At 44.4% G+C, this 21,043-nt stretch overlaps 2 long non-coding RNA genes across 2 annotated transcripts in view; one reads left to right on the top strand and one right to left on the bottom strand.

Annotated features, from left to right (window-relative positions):
- The window catches only part of LOC138756439 (uncharacterized), a 79,212-nt gene that overhangs the window by 29,128 nt on the left and 29,041 nt on the right, over window positions 1-21,043 (bottom strand). The window lies entirely within an intron of this gene.
- Window positions 741-20,486, top strand: LOC138756438 (uncharacterized). The gene is made up of 3 exons (XR_011353070.1): window positions 741-806; window positions 4,164-4,227; window positions 20,267-20,486. It is a non-coding gene; the product is annotated as an uncharacterized lncRNA (long non-coding RNA).

The raw sequence follows: 21,043 nt of genomic DNA, 5'->3' as shown, positions 1-21,043 counted from the left end.
GTGTGTCCGTCTGTGTATGAGTGTGTGTCTATCTATGTGTGTCTGTCTGTCTGTGTGAGTGTGTGTGTCTGTGTATGAGTGTGTGTGTGTGTGTGTGTGTGTGTGTGTGTGTGTGTGTGTGTGTGTGTGTGTGTGTGAGTGTCTTTGTGTGCACAAGTGTGTGTCTGTCTCTGTCCATGTCTGTGCATGTAAGCTTGTGTCTGTATGAGCATGTGTTTGTGTTTGTGCCTGTGTGTGCATGTGCAAATGTCTGATCAGTGGGTCCCTGTCCTGCGTGTGTGTGTGTGCAAGCGTGTATGTGTGTCTGCACGTGTGTGTGCGAGTGTGTGTGTGAGTGTGTGTGTGTGTGTGTAAAACTGCTGATGCAATGGTGAAGTGCAAATCGTTCTTGTCCATGAACAGCTGCCTCCAGGACCATGTGTATGTTACTGTGTGAACTGTGTGTTTGCCGGGATGGTCCCAACGCCTGGAGTTTATGCAAAATAAATCTTTCACCCTCCAACTGACAAGATGAGCAAAGACAAGCTTAAAACCCACATCTTATCCACTTAGAGCACCACTGGCAAGCCATTAACTCGAAAACATATACGCAGAAAGATTACCCACAAGGGACCTTTCCACTGATAGTCCCTTGCGTGTGCTCAGTGAGCCTGTCCTGAGCATCACAAGCCCCAGCAAGACGTGAATGCTCTGCTCAGATCCAGTCATATATGTATAGAATAGAAAGCACGTACCTGGCAAGGGCTCACACCAAACAGCACGAGGAGAGAGAAGGTGATAGAGGGATGCATTCTTTGAACGAGAAGGTAAGGAGGGAGAGACTGCCAGCCACCTCTTCACTTCTGATCTCAGGTTATGCTATTTTACTGTGGAAGGGGGAATCTGCTTCTGTATTTATAGCCAGCTGTCCGTGCAGGCTGCTGTGTTGCTGAACGCAGACAAGGCTCTGTCAGAACCCCATTGTTGAGGATATGGGGAGAGCATCAAAAAGAAAGGGTGGGAAGGGAAGGGGGGGGGGTAATTGGGTGGGAAATCTGTATATTTGTTTATACAGAGAGCTGCTGAAAGAGACTGGTGCTGCAGCATCACCGAGTTCCCAGCATGAACAGAGCCCGGCACAGGCAAGAGGAGAGAGAGAGAGAGAGAGAGAGAGAGAGAGAGAGAGAGAGAGAGAGAGAGAGAGAGGGGGGAGGGAGGGAGGGAGAGAGGGAGAGCGACAGCAGCAGGATCTAATGATTCTGTTTAGTTCACCAGATATTGGACTGCTCAGCACTTTAGCAAATATATTAAGGTGGACGTCCTGAGGTGTAATTTAAAACATCCACAGACACTCATCCATAGAGGCACATAAGGTGCAGACATAAAAATAGTGGCTTAAATCATGGAGTCAGACACACACACACACACACACACACACACACACACACACACACACACACTAACACACACACTAACACACACACATGAACACACACACACGTTCACACTAACAACATATTCATACACACACAGACACGAACACACACAGACATGAACACACACAGACATGAACACACACAGACACGAACACACACACACTAACAACACACATAAACATACACACACATACTAACAACACAGACATGAATACACCGTGCACACACACACACACACACATACATGAACACACACACGTGCACACTAACAGCACACTCATACACACACAGACATGAACACACACACAGACACGAACATATACACATGCACACTAACAACACACATACACACTCAGACACGAACACACACACACACACACTAACAACACACATAAACATACACACACATACTAACAACACAGACATGAATACACCATGCACACACACACACACACATACACACACACACACACACACACACACACTCACATACACACACACACACACACACACACACACACACACACACACACACACACACACACACACACACAGTGTTAGCAATCAAGACCGGGATTCGAATCCCTCACTATCTGTAAGGAGTTTGTACGTTCTCCCCATGTCTGCGTGGGTTTTCCCTGGGGGCTCCAGTTTCCTCCCGCCCTTCAAAAATGTACCGGGGATGCAGGTCAATGGGGTGTAAATTGGGGTCACTGTGTTGTATGTCTAAATTTAAAAATCAAATCTCTTATGTTGTGGGATGAGGTGTTCAGCACTAGACAATCCATCTGAGGGCTCATTCACTTGTCTGTGTTTTCTTCATTGTTTTGTTTGCTTTAGCAGTTCTGATTATTACTTTCACTTCCACACGTGGAGTGTGTCACCAGTCTGAGAGCCAACAGAAGATCTGGCTGCCTCTCTTCTTCTGGTTTTTTTTGGAAGGAAATTAATGCAATTAGATATGTGTAAAATTATTCACACTTTGTCATTTTTAAGATTGCAAGCTCAAAATAATGAATTGGTACATTAACACAGTGGAAAGAATACATAAATACAGACAGACATACAGCATGATTACAGGCCGTTTCGACCCACGAGTCCGCGCCGCCCAATTTACATCCCATTAATCCACACCCCCGGTACATTTTGAACCATGGGAGGAAACCAGATCCCCTGGGGAAAACCCACGCAGACATGGGGAGAACGTACAAACTCCTTGCAGACAGTGCGGGATTCAAACCCCCACCCAGTCCAGTCCTGATCTCTGGCACTGTAAAGGCATTGCACTAACTGCTATACCAACCGTGCAGACCATAAAGTTCACAGAGAATTTTAAAAAATAAGATTCAATTTAGAATCTATTGTATCTCCTGATGAAAACATTTTCAACAATGGCTCGTCTCCCACTTTATCCCGAGACCTTACTGTGCTTGGGTGTTCACGTTAGATTTTCGGCTGCAGAAATGAGGGTTGAAGATGAGCAGCTGAGATGCCTCCTGCGATCTTGTTTCATAGAAGCAATCAATATCTTGTAACCCAAATGTCAGGGCAGAGAAAGGTTTTCTGAGCATGAAGGTCAAAGCCTTTGGACTTGAGTTGAAGTGATAGCTAGGGTTTCTTTTCAAGCTTTCTTTAGACACTAAAAGAGATCATTCCACCCACTGTGTACTCTGTATGCTATAAGCCAACACAGACAAGGTGCCTCAACTCTTCCTCGACTTCAATGTCTCATGCACCCACGATGAGCTTCTTGACTTTATCGACTTTGCTGCCAACTTCCACCCCGACCTCAAATTCGGCCCATGTCTAGCAACCCTGTCCCCTTTCTTGACCTCTCAGTCTCCATCTCGGCAGTCACGCAGTCAACAGACATTCTTCATGAGCCCACCAACTCCCACAGCTACCTCAACCGCACCTCTTCACATCCTCTCCCCCTGTAAGGATTCCATTCCTTCCTCCCAGTTCCTCCATCTTTGTCCCACCCACTCCCAGGTGGAAGTCTTCCATGCCCAAGGTCCCTTGAAGAAAGGCTCGGGCCTGAAAAGTTTATTTTATATTTTTACTTCCTGCACAAACTGAGGGATCTGCTGAGTTCCTCCAGCATTTTTGATTTTATTTCCTGCAATCATGATGTCTGCAGACTTTTATTTCTCACCTGTTTACTTGACTGTAACCTATTTTCTGTGAAAAGTGAAGTGAAGTCAAGTTTATTGTCATCCGATTGCACGAGTACAACCTAACGAAGCAGCGTTCTCTAGTCCTCAGTTCAAAACATGCAGATACATTACCAGACATAGCATACATGCAAACAAACACTACAGATGCAGGACAAGTACTTCATATGTACAGATAAATTAATAAATATTATTTAGTGAATTTGAGAGTCTCGGATGGATTGTGTGAGCACTCCCTTTGGTTGTTCAGCTTTCCCATTGCCCGTGGGAAGAAGCTGTTTCTCAGCCCGTTTCTTTTTCCCGAGGAAACAGCTGAATGATGATAGAGTTGAACACCCCAAATGGGTAGAAATGGGATTAAATTTTATAAGGATATTTCTTTGTTAGCAACTCTTGGGTCTTCACTTTCTTCTTCATTATATAAACAATTTGATTGCAGAATAATTGGGACTGTGTTCTTTTGATCAATGAAAAGGTGGCCTAACCTAACAATGTTAAGTTTTTACAGAGGTTTTTTAGAAAAAGCATTTGTCAAATTGCTCATTAGTCATTGGATATTCCATCCAATTTCCAGGGCAGCGTGGAAGGTAAAAGCACAGAAATGCTGGAGGAACTCAGCAGGTCTCACAGTGGAGAAGGTAAAGAAATCATATTACCGACGTTTCGGGCTGTTCCTCAAGGTATGAGGCAAAAGTAGTCAGGGGCCCATAGTGAAAAAGGGCGGGAGGAAAGGGGGAAATAATGGGGGGTTGGGGGAAGAGCACAAACCATCCACTTCTCTGGGTTCCGTCAGCCTCTCCCCACCCCCACCATAATTTTTCCCAATCTCTCTACCACTCTCTCTCTCTCTCTCTCTCTCTCTCTCTCTCTCTCTCTCTCGCTCTCTCCTCCCGTTTCCCTCTGTGTCCTTTCACAGAGCCAAAAGTGTACCCTCTCCCCATTCAATTCTCACTTTTCATGCTCCTGTCTTCTTATCATATCCAATAAACATCTTTTGTCTGTTGGTCTGGACTCTTCACCTTCCCATTCTCCCCTTTCCACCAGCCCTTTTATATGGGGCCCTACCTGCTTTTTAAAAAATAGTTTATTTAACAATTTTAGAACCACATTTACAATTATTAAATGAATAAATTGAAAAAAAATGCCTGTGGTGTATGTGTGTGTGCATGTGTGTGTGTGTGTGTGTGTGTGTGTGTGTGTGTGTGTGTGTGTGTGTGTGTGTGTGTGTGTGTGTGTGTGTATATATATATATATATATAAATGTTCCCTTATCCCCATCCTTTCCTACCCCCCATCCTTAACATAAAAAAAAGAAAAAAATGAAGAAAGAAAAAGATAAGTAGAATCCTAGTAAAAAATCTAATTTCCCATAGTACTGGAGCTAAGGGCGAGCTTTCAGAGAGTCCAAACCAACACATTGTAAGTATGGGCTCCATATTTTCAAAGAGAAATGAAGTTTATTACACAAATTATGTTATTTTCTCAAGTGGAATACAAGAGCGAATGCAGCATCCCATCTCTCCATCCTTAAATCTGCATTTGATTTTCAGTCATGGCTATGCACTTTCTAGAAACAGCTAGAGCTAATTGTAAAAATTCAATTTGATACCTAGTTAATTTTAATTTGAGACTAATCACTTTAATATCACCCAACAAAAATAACATTGGATCCTAATGGGAGTTTTACCATTAATACTTTCTCCAAAACTGTTTTTATTTCTAACCCAAAAAGGTTTTACTCTGGGACACGGCCTACCTGCCTTTTTGTTCAAGAAGGGCTCAGGCCTGAAGTGTCGGGAACAGATCTTTACCTCCCATGGACGCTGTGAGACCTGTTGGGCTCCTCCTTCATTTCTATGTTTGCAATTACAATCACAGCATCTGCAGACTTTCGTGTTTCACTGGGACACCGGCTGGCTGCATCACAGCCTTATTTGTGAATTCATCTCCCTAGGAAGACAGCAAGAGGTAGTGAATGCAGCCAGGTCAATCGCCTCCCACCAATTGCAGAGTGGTGCCTCAGAAAGGCAGCCAATTCCATAAAGGAACCCAATCACCCTGGGCACAACCTCTCCCCGCTGCTTTCTTTGGGCAAAGGTGCAGAAACATGAAAACCCGAACCTCTAGGTTCAAGAATAGTATCTTTCCATTAGCTATCAGACTCTTTGAACTACACCCTGGTTCACTGATCAAGGAGTGCTCCGACAACACAAATTTAATTGCACCTGCATTATTTTTGAATATTTATAACTAGCTTATGTATTTAGTGTCTCTTTTTACTCAATGCTTTCACTATTGTAGTTTTGTTCTTAACTAGAACCTGCTCAGCTGCAGTAAGAATTTCAGCTCATACGTTCAAAGTTCAATGTGTCAAGTTTATCATCATCTAATTGAACGTGTACAACCCCATGAAAGAGCGTTCTCTGATCCTCAGGGCAAACATGCAGACACACAGCCAGACATGGGGAGCTGCATGGTTAGTGTAGAGATTAGGGCAATGCTGTAATGGCACCAGTGACCGGGACCGGGTTTCGAATCCCACACTGTTGGTAAGGCGTTTATATGTTCTCTCCTTGTCATCCGGGTGCTCCAGTTTCCTCCCAGCCTGACCAAATGTACCAGGGGTTTGGGGGGAGTTGTAGGTTGTTTGAGTGTAATTAAGTGGCATGGGCTGGTGGGACGAAAGGGCCTGTTGCTGTGTTGTGTAAATCTAAATTTAAAATCGGACAAACAATACCAAGTCTTTAAAAATACAAATAAATAAATGTATTGCTTTGTGAATAGGAGAGTCTCGGAGGGTGAGTGTGAGTGGTTCCTTTGGTCGTTCAGTGTTCTCTCAGCCCGTGGGAAGAAGCTGTTCCTCGGCCTGGTGGCGCTGGCTCTGATCCTCCCGGATCTCTTCCCCGAGGGGGAAGATTTTCCACACTCTTTTCAGACAATGGTGTGGTTCACGCCGATAGAGAGGAGGGAGATTCCAGTGTTCCTCGCTGCCACCCTCATGGTTCTGGGGATTGACCTCCGATCCAGTATTCTGCAGCCAACATGCCATGATACAAGACCATGTGTATGACAATAACCTCCTCATTGTCACTCTTTGCAATTCAGGAGGTATTTGGCACTGGAGGGCACAGGTTTCAAGTGAGATGGGAGAGGTTTGAGGCACCTGAAAGATCTTTTATTTTCCATTCAGAGTGGTTGACATTCTGGGCTCATCTCATTTTCCTAGATTTGGGCCAAATTCCACAGACCCCTCTGTTTTCGCGGCTGCCGTCAGACAAGAGGTGTCGGTGCCACAAGACTCGCACCCACCAGGTTCAGGAACAGCGGCTCCCCCTCCACTATCAGACGCCTCAACCACAAACTCGTTTAAGGACTCTGACTTGTGCCCCTCATTGATTTTCTTTTTGTTCTCTCTGTATTGCACAGACAGTTTATTTACATTCATGATCTGTTTACAGTTCTTTGCTGGCTTTACGCTGCATACAGTTCACTTTTTGCACTACCAATTAGTGGTAATTCTGCCGCGCCTGCAGTAAAAAAGAATCTCAGGGTTGTATGTGATGTCATGCATGTACTTGGACAATAAATCTGAAATCTGGATGCTGCTGTGCTTTCTACTGCAAGTACATTTAAAAGCCATTAACTGCCAACGAATGTCAAGCCGCCCCGAAGAGATCATTGATTGCTAATCCAATAGTGTCACTTAATTCACCTTTGCCTGATATGATTCAAATACTTCCCCATCAACCTAATGACACAAAACTTTCCATGACAACAGAAGAGCAAATTAAAATGAGAATTCTCCATGCAGGTGAGGGATACATTTTAAAAATTCATTCAACGTGTTAATGAGGAGAATGCTCTGCTCTGACAGGTTTTACATTGAAAGTGTTCCATTAATAAACTGATTGGAGTAAATTATGCCTTATTTAGAAGCCTCTTGCAATATCACCTAGTCTGACAGGTGTTATGAAAGAGTAGTGTTTGAAGATTTCAGTATGCTCACTCCCAGTAGCTGTGAACACTGTAAACAACCTCTTTAATCAGTGTTTAACTCTCTACTGTGGCATTTCTGGAGATTATAGCTTCCTGATAATCCCCCCTCCAGCCCTGGGATGCAATGAAAGTCAGGCACTAATCCTCCTAGTAGCCAATTGGTTCATACTGCCTGAGACTCCAGGAAACATGTTGGATATGTGGCTGATCAATAGAGAGGGTGTAGAAAGAAAAGGGGAATGAAAGAAAAAAAGCGAGAGCATGGGAAAGACAGAGAAAAGGAGCCCCAATACCCCTGAGCGTAAAGCCCTCCAAAAAGTAGTGGATGCAGCCCAGGACATCACTGGCAAAACCCTCCCCACTATTGAGAACAATAGAGAGAAGCAGCGATCATCAAGGATCCACAGCACCCAGCGCGCGCTCTGTTCTCGCTGCTGCCATCAGGAAAGAGGTCTCGGTGCCACAAGACTCGCCCCCGGCGGGTTCAGGAACAGCTGCTCCCCCTCCATCGTCAGACCCCTCAACCACAAACTCTATCAGGGGTTCCTTTAAGGCGGCATGGTTGGCGTAGCGCAATGCCTCTGCAGCACCAGCATTAGGGACTAGACCGGGCTTCGAACCCTGCGGTGTCTGCAAGGAATTTGCATGTTCTCCCCGTGCCTTCGTAGGTTTTCTCCGGGGACCCTGGTTTACTCCCACCAACATACTGGGGAATCTTAGGGTTGTATGTGACGTCATGTATGTGCCCTGAAATTCCTCCATTCATGAATTGTCACCTCCACATCATTGCTTGGTGGTTACATGGGTGCTGGGCTGAAGGGCCTGCTGCTGAATTCTTTGACTGACTCATTAGGTATGTGTCTTCGAACATGAGATGATGTCAATGAGTTATGCATATTAAACAATGTACATACCATATGGATTGAAATTCTTACTTGCTGCGTTAGAACTGATACTTCATAAAGAAAAAAAATTAATACAATAGTTAAACTAAATTAAAAAGAGATATTCGGTCATCAGAGTGCAGGAAAAAGCAAGGTGATGTTACAAACACCTCCAGCTGGATGGTATTAACATCAACTTCTCCAGTTTCCATTAGAAACCCACTCCCACCATCTTTTCTCCCTTCCTCTGATTTAGATTATGGATTGAATGGTTTTGTGGTCAAGTTTGCAGATGATATCAAGAGAGGTGGTGGAGTACGAAGTGTTGAAGAAACCACAAGGTTGCAGAGAGACTTGGACAGTTTGGGAAAGAGGGCAAAGAAATGGCAGGATGAGATGGACTGTTGAGAAATGTACACTTTGGAAGAGGAAGTAAACAGGCAGATTATTATTTGGGCGGGGAGAAAATTCAACATTCGGAAGTGCAAAGATGCTTGGGGGTCCTCGTGCAGGATCATCTGAACATTAACCACCAGGTTGGATCGGCAGTAAAGAAAGCAAATGCTATGTTGGCATTCATTTCAAGAGGAATAGTGTACAAGAGTTAAGAGGTGTTGACGAGGCTCTACGGGGCACTGGTGAGACCTCATTTGGAGAACTGTGTGCAGTTTTGGGCCAGGAATATAATAATGTTGGAGAGAGTGCAAAGAAGATTTACCAGGATGATATGAGGAATATTTAGCTGCTCTTGGACTGTGTTCATTGGAGTATAGAAGAATGTGAGGAGATCTCATTGAAACATTTCAAATGCTGAAAGGATTGAACAGGATAGATGCAAATAAGGTGTTGCTTTTGGTGGGCGAATCCAGGACAAGAGGGCACAATCTTAGAATTCAAAGGTAACCATTTAAAACAGAGATGAGGAGAAATTTCTTTAGCCAGAGGGTCATGGATATGTGGAATTCGTTGCCACATACAGCCGTGGAGGCCCGATCGTTGGGGGAGTTTAAGGTGGAGATTGATAGGTATCTGGGTATCAAGGGATATGGGGAAAAATCTAGAATTTGGAACTAGATGTGACATCAGTTTAGCTCAGGTTGCAGAGCAGACTTGATGGCCTGAATGGCCTACTTCTGTTCCTTTGTCTTGCTTTCTTGTGATCTCTCCATCTCGTTAAAATGGTGTTAAGGGAGGCGAGGGTCTGTGAAGAAGTCAGTAGTAAACCAGATGGCCCACTTATTCCAAAGAGAGTGAGATAAGGATTTGGAGTCAAATTAAGAACTAAAGACAAGGTACAAAATATCCCTTCCCCAAAAAATTGGAGAGAAAATGACACACCCAGAACATATGAAAAAGTGAAACTTTTTCAGTTAGACATTTATCACAATTAGAAGAGAGATTGAAATAGAATTTAGCCAGTGTGATGTTCCTATTGTACAGGAGGGTTCCTCACTTCCTACGACCTCTTATTTACCACTTCTTTGAAGTGCAGGTTGAATCTCAATTATCCGGCCCTCTGTGGTCCAGCACATTTTGAATCTGCCACCATTAGTATAAACCCTGACAATCAAAGGTAGAACAAAGCTTGAAATAGAAAATGATACTGTGGGACGGCTTGGTTGGCCTAGCGATTAGCTCAATGCCTTTATAACGCCAGCAATCGGGACGTTAGTACAAACAAGTAGCGCAAGACATGGACCTCAGTCCATGCCACTCCATGGTATTATTTCCTGCTTTAAGTTTTGATATGTTTACATAGAAGGGGTCCATTTCCGGCACTTTCTGTGGTCCGGCAATGGCCAGGTCCCAACATCGCCGGATTAAAGAGGTTCAACCTGTAGTGCTTTGCAGGCCCCCGCCAAAGTGTCAGTTTTCCATCTTATCTGAGGCAAGCCACCTCTGCCAGTCTGATATTCCCTCCAGGCCAGTTCTGTCAAGCAGGATTATGCCATCAAATTTCTGGAAAGAAACACCTTCCTAAAACTGTCGCCTCGTGTTAATTGCCGTGGCTATTTCATGGAGCATCTCAGTATAAAGATTCCAGTTTAATGTGCCTGTCAATAATGCCTTGCTAATAAAGGCTTAGGATTTAATCCTATCTTGCAGCCATCCCCTGGGCACTCTTGCTATGATCAGCTGCATATCCAGTGAGAGCCTTTGGAATTGTTATTCTTTGATGAAGAAATGGGGACAGTAGATATGTTGGATCAAAGCACAAGAGAACATAGTAACATGAAAGGAACAGAGGCAGGAGGAGGCCATGCCTGATCTTGTTTTACATTTCTGGTTCATGAGCCCATGCCGTCCAAATACCCCAATAAACTACAAATCCCCCCCCCCCATATGTTTTGGAAGGCGGGAGGAAACTGGAGCAGGGAGGACGTACAAATTTCTTACAGACAGCGCCAGATTTGAACCTGGGTCATTGGCACCATGCTAGCATTGCATTATGCTGACTGTGCCATCCAAGTTCCTGCCAGATCCTCATGCACCTCTATTTCCTCAAGGGAAATCTATTGATTCTACAGTGTGGAGTTGGACAATGTTGCAAAGGGCCCCTCAGCCCATCTTGCGCATGCCAACCAAAGTGTCCCACCCATACAAATATAGTAACAATGGTCACATCTCTCTGAGGTAGAGATAGCAATGGTCACAGTCTTCTTTCTCGGGTGGCAAGGTCTAAAATGAGAGGTCATCCATTTGGGTTGAAAGGGGAAGGGTTTAAAAGGGAGCTGAGGAGAAACTCCAGTTTCCAGCTCCATTTTCAGATCTCCCAGTTTGTCCCCTCCCGCAACAAGGATCTCGGGTTTGTAGACCCCAGCTTCACTAGGTTTTCTTGTTTGCCTTTGAGGAGTAATATTTTCACACAGTGGGACAAATTTCAAGAGGAATTTGTAGCAGTGGATAGAATTAATCAGCCCTGATGAAGAGTTTCGCTTGAAACGTTGACTCTTCTTTTCCTCCCACTGACACCGTTCGACCCAACAGTTGGCTACCGATTCCAGCACCTTGCCTTTGCCTGCCTTTCTCCCCAATCTTTTCCTATCCATAAGCTGGGATTTACGCCACTTACTGCAGGTCCCCACCATTGGCATGATCCGCCAGGCTGAGCAAAATCATCGAGGGCTCCTTCCACCCCGCACACAGTATTTTTCAGATGCTTCCATTAGGAAAGAGATACAAGAGGATTGGAGCCAGCACCACCAGGCTGAGGATCAGCTTCCTCCCACAGGCAGTGAGTGAGAACGCTGAACGACCGAAGCAATTCCTCACATTAACCATCTGAGACTCTCATGAAAGCAACATTTATTTATTTATTTACATATATGAATACTTGCCCTGCATATATTTATTGTTTCTTGTACGCATGCAATGTCAGGTTGTGTGCCTTCATGTTTTTGCACCGAGGACCGGAGATCACTGTTTTGCCGGGTTGCACTTCTACAATCAGATGAGAATTACTTGATTTTCTTTGGACTGTTTGACTGTCCTGCCCAGCTTCCAAGCGATACTTGGAAATGGCTGTGGGGGTGGGGGAGGAGGGGGGGAAGCGTTGATGATTACATTCACGAGCACTGTCACTGTATGACCTTTGGTTGATCATGAAGATGTAGACCTCAGATCAGGCACAAAGCCCACAGTTATTTCTGCCCTGGTGGGTCATTCTGAGACTTGAACCACCTACAGCAGACTACGCTCAAGATACTGGAAAACTTCTGCTAATGCTGTCTCACTGTAGTCAGGCCTCAATTCCTTCTGCTTCAAAGCAAAACAATCCAATATAAAACACCCCCAAAGGCCTAAATAGAAAAGTAGGGTTATTTTTATTGAATAAGGTCTGTCCACGCAGATCTCGCATTGTGTTTTCAGAAAGCTACAGGGACCTTTTGCAATATGCAATTAAAATGTGATCCCTTTTGCCCACGGAATGCATTAATGATAGATTGAGAGCATTGGCAAGGTGTGTACGATATAATCAGAATTTGTTGCCCTGAGCATGTCACGAAATTCGTTGTTCTGCGGCAGCGTCACAGTGGAAATATTGCTCTTCCAAAATAAATAAAGGGAGCAAGTAAAGAGGGGAGTGTCGGGGGTTCATTGTCCTTTCAGGAATCTGAGGGCGGAGGGGTAGAAGCTGAATTCTCACCTTCAGGCTCCTGCGCCTTTTCCCTGATGGTAGCAGAGTGAAGAGGGCGCGGCCTGGGTGGTGTGGATGAGAGTGAAGATTTTGATGAAGGCAAATGCCGAGAGTTCACAGTACTTCCACAGCACAGCACATGTAAAATCAGGGAAATTCTCAGCCATTAGAGCAATCCCCATGTCGTGGGCGGCACAGCGGAAATAGCAGTTAGCGCAATGCCATCTGAGTTCGAATCCGCAGCCCTCCAAAAATTGTAGGTCATTTGGTGTATTTGTGGGGGAGGGGGGAACATGAGCTCATGGGCCGGAAAGGCGTGCTGTATGTGTAAATTTAAATTTTAAGGAAGTGGAATAACAAGGCAAATGGTTGGGGAAAATATTATCCTTGTGTCATCCCGGGAATGTTACAATTGGGATCATATTTGATCAAGCGGTGACGCACAAGAGGTTGCAGGTGATTGGAAAATGGAAGGACCCTGAGGATCAAACAGCCTCCATAGAGGCAAAACTCAGACTAGATATTTCAGGTTAAGACCCTGACTCAAGACTGAGAGGGAAGAAGAAAGATTACCAGGGCAAGCAACTCCTGTGCTAACTAACTGGGCAGCTTGGTTGGCGTAAGGGGTTAGCGCTACGCCTTTACAGCACCAGCGATCGGGACTGGAACTGGGTTCGAATCCTACGCAGTCTGTAAAGAGTTGGTACATTCTCCCCGAATCTGCGCTTTTTCCGGGGGCTCCAGTTTCCTCCCACCCTTCAAAAATGTACCAGGGTGTAATTAGTGCAGCACGGACTCATAGGGCCACATTGCTGTATGCCTGATTTAAAATGTAAAAAAAAACTTAATTGCTACGCTGACTAAAATTCCCTCTTCGAGAACTCACACTCCACAAGAATTTGAGATGTGGAATAAAATGAATTCTCTTGAAAAAAATGTAAATCAACTCAATTTATTGTCATCACCTATTTTTTGATACGTGCACACACGACACAGCTTTGCATTGTGGGAAGTCATATGTCGGCTCGCTTTCTAGGAACTCAATCGCGTTCAGGGATTGCCTGGTAGTACAGTAGTGGATGAGATAAAGGTCGCTGGATGGAACCAAACTTGGGGGGGGGGGGGGAAGGGGGGGAATGATTGGCAGGTAGGACCAGAGGGGGAAGGGAGAGGAAAACTCGGTAGAAGAATGAATGTGAGAGAAAAACCAGGGAGGGTGTGGGTCGACACACCATAAACCTCTTGCCCCTCGATAAAGACTAATTTAGAATGCACATATCCCTCTCCATCCTTACCCGTGAGACTGCAAACCTGCAACACATAGCAAGATTGGTCAGCGATGAAAAGTGAAACCACTTAGCAGAAGCCTTGGTGTAAATGGCTGTGTCTTGTAACATCAATATATCCACACACAAACTCTCACCACCAGCAATATGTGGGCAAGAACAGAAAATAGAAAGATTGCTGCCATTACCGAATATGTCGGCGTATAATTCAACTCGTGTATAAGTCCACCACCTGAATTTCCACCTATAATTTAGGGCTTGTGCTATGCTCTCTGTATAAGACTATTCCACCTTACTGCTGCAATAGTCCTTCACCAACCGTTCCACTGGCCACTGTATTTTAAAAGCAAATTACCCAGCAAAAGTTTAAATTTAATACAAAGTAGTCCTCAATTTATGACCTATGTCCACTCGCACATACAACCAAATTTTTTTAAAAATACAGTACACATGCTGAGATTCTTCATTTAAGGTTCATTTGTTGAAATTTCTTTTGAAAAATTGCTTTAATATCTCATTAAGACATACGAATCTGACTTGGGACCAATCCGAGTTATGACCATTCCTTTAATTCCAATTACGGTCATAAGTTGTAGTATATTTTAAAATAAACCACTATCAGGCTGTTTAAAGCCTGCATGGAGTGGATTGCAGACATACCGGGCATGTCTGTGGGGGAGCGCTGAGACTTCGGTGTCAAGGATTGGCGTATAAGATGACCTTTGGTTTTGGGGTGACATTTTTAAAGTTCAGGAGCCACCTTACACGGTATTCATTATGCATTCACCCTCTCTGCCGACATTGCTTGGAAAAGTTCTATGGAGTTTATAACCAGACTTGAGCTTTTTGATAACCAAAGATACCCAATTCCACTGAATAGTTATAAAAACCAGTAAAGCATCCCTGAATTGAATAAAAGCTAACAAAACCAAAAAGTTCAATCCCTTATTATGTATTGAATATCTTTAAAAATAAAGAATACATCAAGCAGTATTAATAACAGTCAAATGTCTTTTCTGCGGCATTAAATGGATAATGGATTGACACAGTATGGATTTTTTCCCCTCAATCAAGAAAGAATGAATCATTTCAGTATATGGGATCTTATAGTACAGACTTAAAGGGCATTTCACCCAGGTTCTGTAAGAACCAGGACTGCACTTAAATACAAGTAGGTGAGATTATCCTTTCAACTCCGATAGATCAGGTGATTGTTAAATTATTCAGTTAGCGTTGCTGAGAATTGTTGGTTTGTGGCTTTATTCATGGGTTTTATTAATGTTCAGAATAAGGATTGATTGTACGCAACTTACCCTGGAATGTTTTTAAAAACAGAAGCTCTGAGGGAGCGGGGTTCTTGGAAGTGGCATAATTTTCATCTCGCCCAATAAAAGCTGCTCCATTCTCAGTGAAATTGGGTAATAAAGCCGTCAGAGTCTGTGAAGGGTTACAGGAGCTCCTCAGAGATATGGTTTCTATAAAAGGGTGAAACACTTGGGCTGAATTATGATGTTCACCAGTGCTTTCTGGTGAATGAAGGCTCACAAGTGATGTAAAATTACATTTTAAATCCATGCAGAAATTGTAATGTTACACGGGAGAATTGTTGGTGTGTATATTGTGAATACTTTGTATTTGGCCAGGCTTAGCTCAGAATAAGAATCAAAATTTATTGTCATGAACAAGTCATGAAATTCGGTGTTATAACCAACTTACAATGTAACTACATAAAACAAAAATAATCGTGTATGAAAAGTCAGGCAGTGTCTTTGGTTCATTGATCATTCAGGAATCTGATGACAGTGGGGAAGAAGCTGTCCTCGTGCCACTGAGTGCTCATCTTTAGGCTCCTGTACCTTTTCCCTGATGGTAGCAGAGTGAAGAGGGTGTGGCCTGGGCGGTGGGGGTCTGAGGCTGCTTTTTTAAGTCACCGCCTCAAGTCGATGTCCTCGATGGTGTGAAGTATGGTGCCTGTGATGTCATAGGCCAAGTTAACAACCTTGTTGAGTTTACTCTTATCCCGAGAGTTGGTGCCTTCTTACCAGGCAGTGATGCAACCAGACAGAATGCTCTCCATGGTACACCTGTAGAACGTTTCAAGAGTTTTCGGTGATGTACCGAACCTCCTCGGACACCTCACAAAGTATAGCCACTGGCAAGTCTTCTTCATCATTGCATCCACATAGAGGCTCCAGGACAGATCCTTGAAAATGTTGACACCCAGGAATTTGAACTTCATATTATACATTTGTGAATTGGAAGACGGGACAAAGTGTAATGTGTCTAAGTTTACTCATGACACTAATTTGAGTGGGAAAGCAAATTGTGCAGAGGATATGGAGAATCTGCAGAGTGATATAGATTGGTTAAGTGAGTGGGTCTGGCAGATGGAGCACAATGTTGGAAAATGTGAGGTTATCCACTTTGGAAGGTAAAATTGGAAGATCAGAGTATTATTTAAATGGCAAGCGATTGCACCATACTGCAGTGCAGAAGGACTAGGGAGTGCTTGTCCATGAATCACAAAAGGTTGGTTTGCGGGTGCAGCAGGCTATCGAGAAGACAAATGGAATGTTGGCCTTCATTGCTGGAGGGATTGAATTTAGCAGCAGGGAGGTTATGTTGCAACTGTACAAGGTACTGGTGAGCTCGTTTCTGGAGCACTGCGTGCGGTTCTGGTCTCCTTACTTGAAGAAGGATGAACTGGCTTTAGAGGTGATGCACAGAAGATTCACCAGATTGATTCCAGAGATGAAGGGGTTTAGCCTGTAAGGAGAGATTGAGACATCCGGGGCTGTACTCACTGGAATTTAGAAGAATGAGACTGGATCTTAAAGAAACGTATTAACTGATGAAAGGCATAGATAAGATAGTGATAGGTAAGTAGTTTCCATTGGTGGGGGAGGCTATAACTAGGGGACATCCTCAAGATTCAGGGTAGTAGATTTAGGACAGAGATGAGGAGGAAGTGCCTTTCCCAGAGGATGGTGAATCGATGGAATTCGGTGCCCATTGAAGCAGTGGATGGGATCTAAGTAAATACATTTAAGGCAAGGTTGGATAGATTTTTACAATGTAGGGAAATTAAGGGAAAAGGCGAATCGGTCGATATGAGCCTATTATTAGATCAACCATGATCTCTATGTCAGAACAGGCTCGATGGGCCAAATGGCCTACTCCTGCTCCTATTTCTTATTTTCTTTATTTTAATTTTGCGTTTTCCATCAATAAACAAGGAGATAACGTCACAGACTGCCACAAAAACACAGCAACATGTGGTGTTTCTCCCCCTCCAACCCCCACCCCCTGAAAAAAAAGAGGCTGGATATGGTGTCGGTGCTTCTGACGAGTGACCATGGTGAACAAGGAGACGTCCCTTATATAATTCCTTTGTTAATCCACCTATTGGTAATTTTTGTCAGGGTGCAGCTACAGTCGCGCTCTCGTGTACATCAGATATGGCTGCCATATCTTAACAGAGGTGCTGTGTCTAAGATTATACGTGATTTTTTTTTCCCATGGGTATACAGCTATGCTTCCCTGTGGTCCACCTATTGATAGTAAGAGGGGAATCAGACTTCCACGTCCTCGCTATGCATTTTTTTCTATGGACAAAGCAATTGAATTTGGAATTTAGTTAATTTGTAGTTTATGTCCATCAGACTCCCCAGCAAATACATCGTTGGGTTACCTTCATTATCCTGCTTAGTATATTGGCCAAATCCTGCTAAAATGGGACCACTTTTGTGCAGTACCAGGTTGCATGAATGAATGTTCCTGGCTCCACTCCACATATCTCCGGCACCTCTAGTTTTGCTTTGCGAATCTTTGGTGGTGTGTGGTCGAGCTGGTGCAGAAAGTGTATTGAACCAGTCTGAATCTAGAATGTCACACACCAGTCCGACCAGAATCTCTCATCAATTGTGATGCCCTCATCTGACTCCCATCTCTCTCTTGATCTGTGTAGCCCTGGCTTGCAGATCTCACCTTGGGGTACCGAGAACATTCTTAAAATGGATAAGATGGGTGAGTTTCCCAGTCGAAGCATTCCCTTCAACCTCACTAGGTGTAGGTGGGGTCTCTGCAGGGTCCCATCTATCCCTTAGAAAAATTATCTTAACTGGAGGAAACAATGGAAGGTCCCATCAGACAAGGCGCGTTTACCTTTTAGCTGCCTCCCCTTGAGGCGGTTACTTCTTATTTTCTTATGTTCTTAGAAGGGTTATGAGAAGGTGGGCCTTACATCTGCAAAATCTAGGTCCTTTACAACCTGCCCCATCACTTTCTGATCAATACCTTGGAAAGGTCTTTTCAATGCATGGCCTTTCAATGAAAGGATTGTTTTCAATGCATGGCCTTTGGTTTGTTGAGGAGGAGGGCATTTAATGATGAACATCTCAAAATCCATGGTGATTTCTGCCCTTCTGGGTGTTTCTGAGACTTAAGCTACCTACACCAGACAGCTCAATGCCCTGGAAAACTGCTGGCGGTGCCACCTCCACCCAAACCACATGAGCATAACCAGGGAGACCCTTGTTAGACTACCCAAGCCATTCAAATGCCCAATGCCAACCTCATGGAACAGATAGTCTTTTCTATGACCAGGTAATCAGGGAAACTGTGAGTCCTCGATGCAATGCAACACCCAATGGACTGAAATGGTTATGGAGTACAAACGGTGGGGGGGGGGGGGGGGCAGGTGTGTGCATATAGATATATATATATATATATATGTGTGTGTGTGTGTGTTTGCACGCGCAGTCTCCATACCAGCTTTATTAGAGGCACCTGAGAGCACACAAATTAGAGAGGGGCAAACGTAAGGGACCAGTCAATAAAGAGAAGGCATGTGACGTGTGTACATGGGTGTGCACGCGCGAGCGTATGACCTGTGTACGAGTGTGTGCACGCGCATGCGCACGTGCTTTTCCCATCATGTGACCTGGAACACGCCAACTGTGTGCTTGCTGACGCAAGTCACTTTCAATTAGATTAATGCATGAAACACCACCAATTACAGGGCTGTGAAGGGAATATTCTGCTCTTGCAGCAACACTAAAGCTATGATTATGCAGTTCTACAGAGAAACAGTCTCTGCTCACTGAGCCACATTGGTAGTCTAGGGTATGATTGAGTGCTGATACTAAATATGTTCCATCTGCTCGTACACCATGTTATACCAATGATGTCACGCAATCTGTTATCAATCGACTCCTGATCTCGCTGAAGGTACAACAGTGAGATGAGTAGACTTAGCTCAGACACGAAGGCAAATGTGCTAATCAGCAGGTTCAGAAGGACATCTGTGAAGGTGAGAGCTGCTATTTTTAGTGACGTCTCTGTCAAATGAGAGCTGTCAGCAAGCGGGCTCCAGGAGAAGTCTCAATGGAAAATGTCGGAGAGCCTCTGCAGGTCACGTACCAGATTAAAGAGAGCAGCTGGAACAAAGGTTTTGAGTCTCAAAGAAATCTGAATGGTCAAATTCAAGTTCCAGGGTCCATCACCAAGAGGGGTAACATTCCAAGATTTGGGAAAAGGGTGCTTTGAGGGAAAAAGAGAACCACCCTCCACCACACATCAACAACTCTGTCATGGAGAGAGTGGAGACAGCCAATTTCCTCGGAGTCCACTTATTGTGGACACGCAGCATTTTCTCACTTGTCAGGAAGGCGAAACTGCGGCTGCACATCCTAAGAAGACTGGAGCGAGTGCCATTATGCCAATATTCCACAGGAGCTCACTCAAGAGCGACCTGGCCGGCTGCATCACAGGGTGGTACGGTGGCTGCATAGACATGGGTCGGAGGTCAATACACAGGACTGTAAGAGTGGCAGAGAGGATCACTGGGGTCTACCTTCCTCCCCATCAACATAGGATTGCTGTCTGAAGAGAGCGCACAAAATCAATGAAGACCCTTTCCACCTCCCTGTACACAGCATCTTACAGCTACCCCCATCGGGAAAGAGATACAGGAGTATCAGAGGGTTCTTCCCACGGGCAGCGAGAATGCTGAACGACCAAAGGAACTGCTCGCACTGACCATCTGAGATTCTCATATTCATAAAGAAATGTTTATTTATTTATGTGTATATATGAACACATCCTGCATATGTATTGTTTGTCTGTATGTGTATTATGTCTGGATATGTGTCTGCGTATTTTGCACCGAGGACTGGAGAACATTGTTGCGTTGGGTTGTTCTTGTGCAATCAGATGACAATAAATGGCTTGATGAACCCTCTCAACTCACACTCATTCTAAAAACAGCTCCAACCTCTTTCTCCCATGAATCTGACCAAGAGTTCAAATGCTAGATGTCACATGTTACAATGCAAGCCCATAACAGTTTTACCAATCAATTTTTCTGTTTCAGGTCTTTGCTTGGATTCATTTGGTACCTGGCCTCATTAATTCAACAGCATTAATTTCAGTGTGGTGGAACACGATACTGTGGGCACGTCCAGGCATGTGCTCACTGGGCTGGGCGGGCTGGCCTGCCTTCTGTTCCTGCAGCCCCATCCCGTAAGATCCCCTAATAAAACCCGAGAGCCCTAGTTTCCTCCCTCATACCTACCTTGGACGTGAGCAGCATGTAGAGGCGTGTCTGGGCCTTCTGATCAATAAAGCCTTTGACTATTATTTAGAAGTGGTTTGGGAAGAATCACTGGAGTAGCTTGCACACACCCACACACACACACACACACACCCACACACACCCACACACACACACACACACACACACACACACACACACACACCCACACACACACACACACACATTTTAAAACAAAGAATTTTTGCAGGACTTTTGCAGAGTGCTTTTTGCAAGAGGCAACAAAATATCAGCATACAACTTGCCTGGGAAAATGTGATCTTTGCAAGCAGTTTTGCTCTCAGAGAGGGAGGGTGTGAAACAGAAAGGAGAGTCCCAGAAATCAGTTGCAGATTGACAAGCTGGCAAATTTTGGAAGGCTGCTTGGTTAAAGGAGAAGGCTGGTGGTCTGAAAAGTGACCTGAAAGAAAGAGGATCATCTGGAGAACCCTGAAGGGGGAAGGTTTCGTCAGCAAGACTGATTGAGAAGGAATCAGTTGCGGATGTCCTGGAAAAGGAATCTCTCTCTGAAAACCACCAAGAACCCTCCCGAGTGGT

The sequence above is a fragment of the Narcine bancroftii genome, chromosome 3 (genome assembly GCF_036971445.1).
Source record: "Narcine bancroftii isolate sNarBan1 chromosome 3, sNarBan1.hap1, whole genome shotgun sequence".
Lineage (NCBI taxonomy): Eukaryota > Metazoa > Chordata > Chondrichthyes > Torpediniformes > Narcinidae > Narcine > Narcine bancroftii.
Note: the sequence above shows the minus strand (reverse complement) of the source record. Positions and strands in the feature narration are given on the sequence as shown.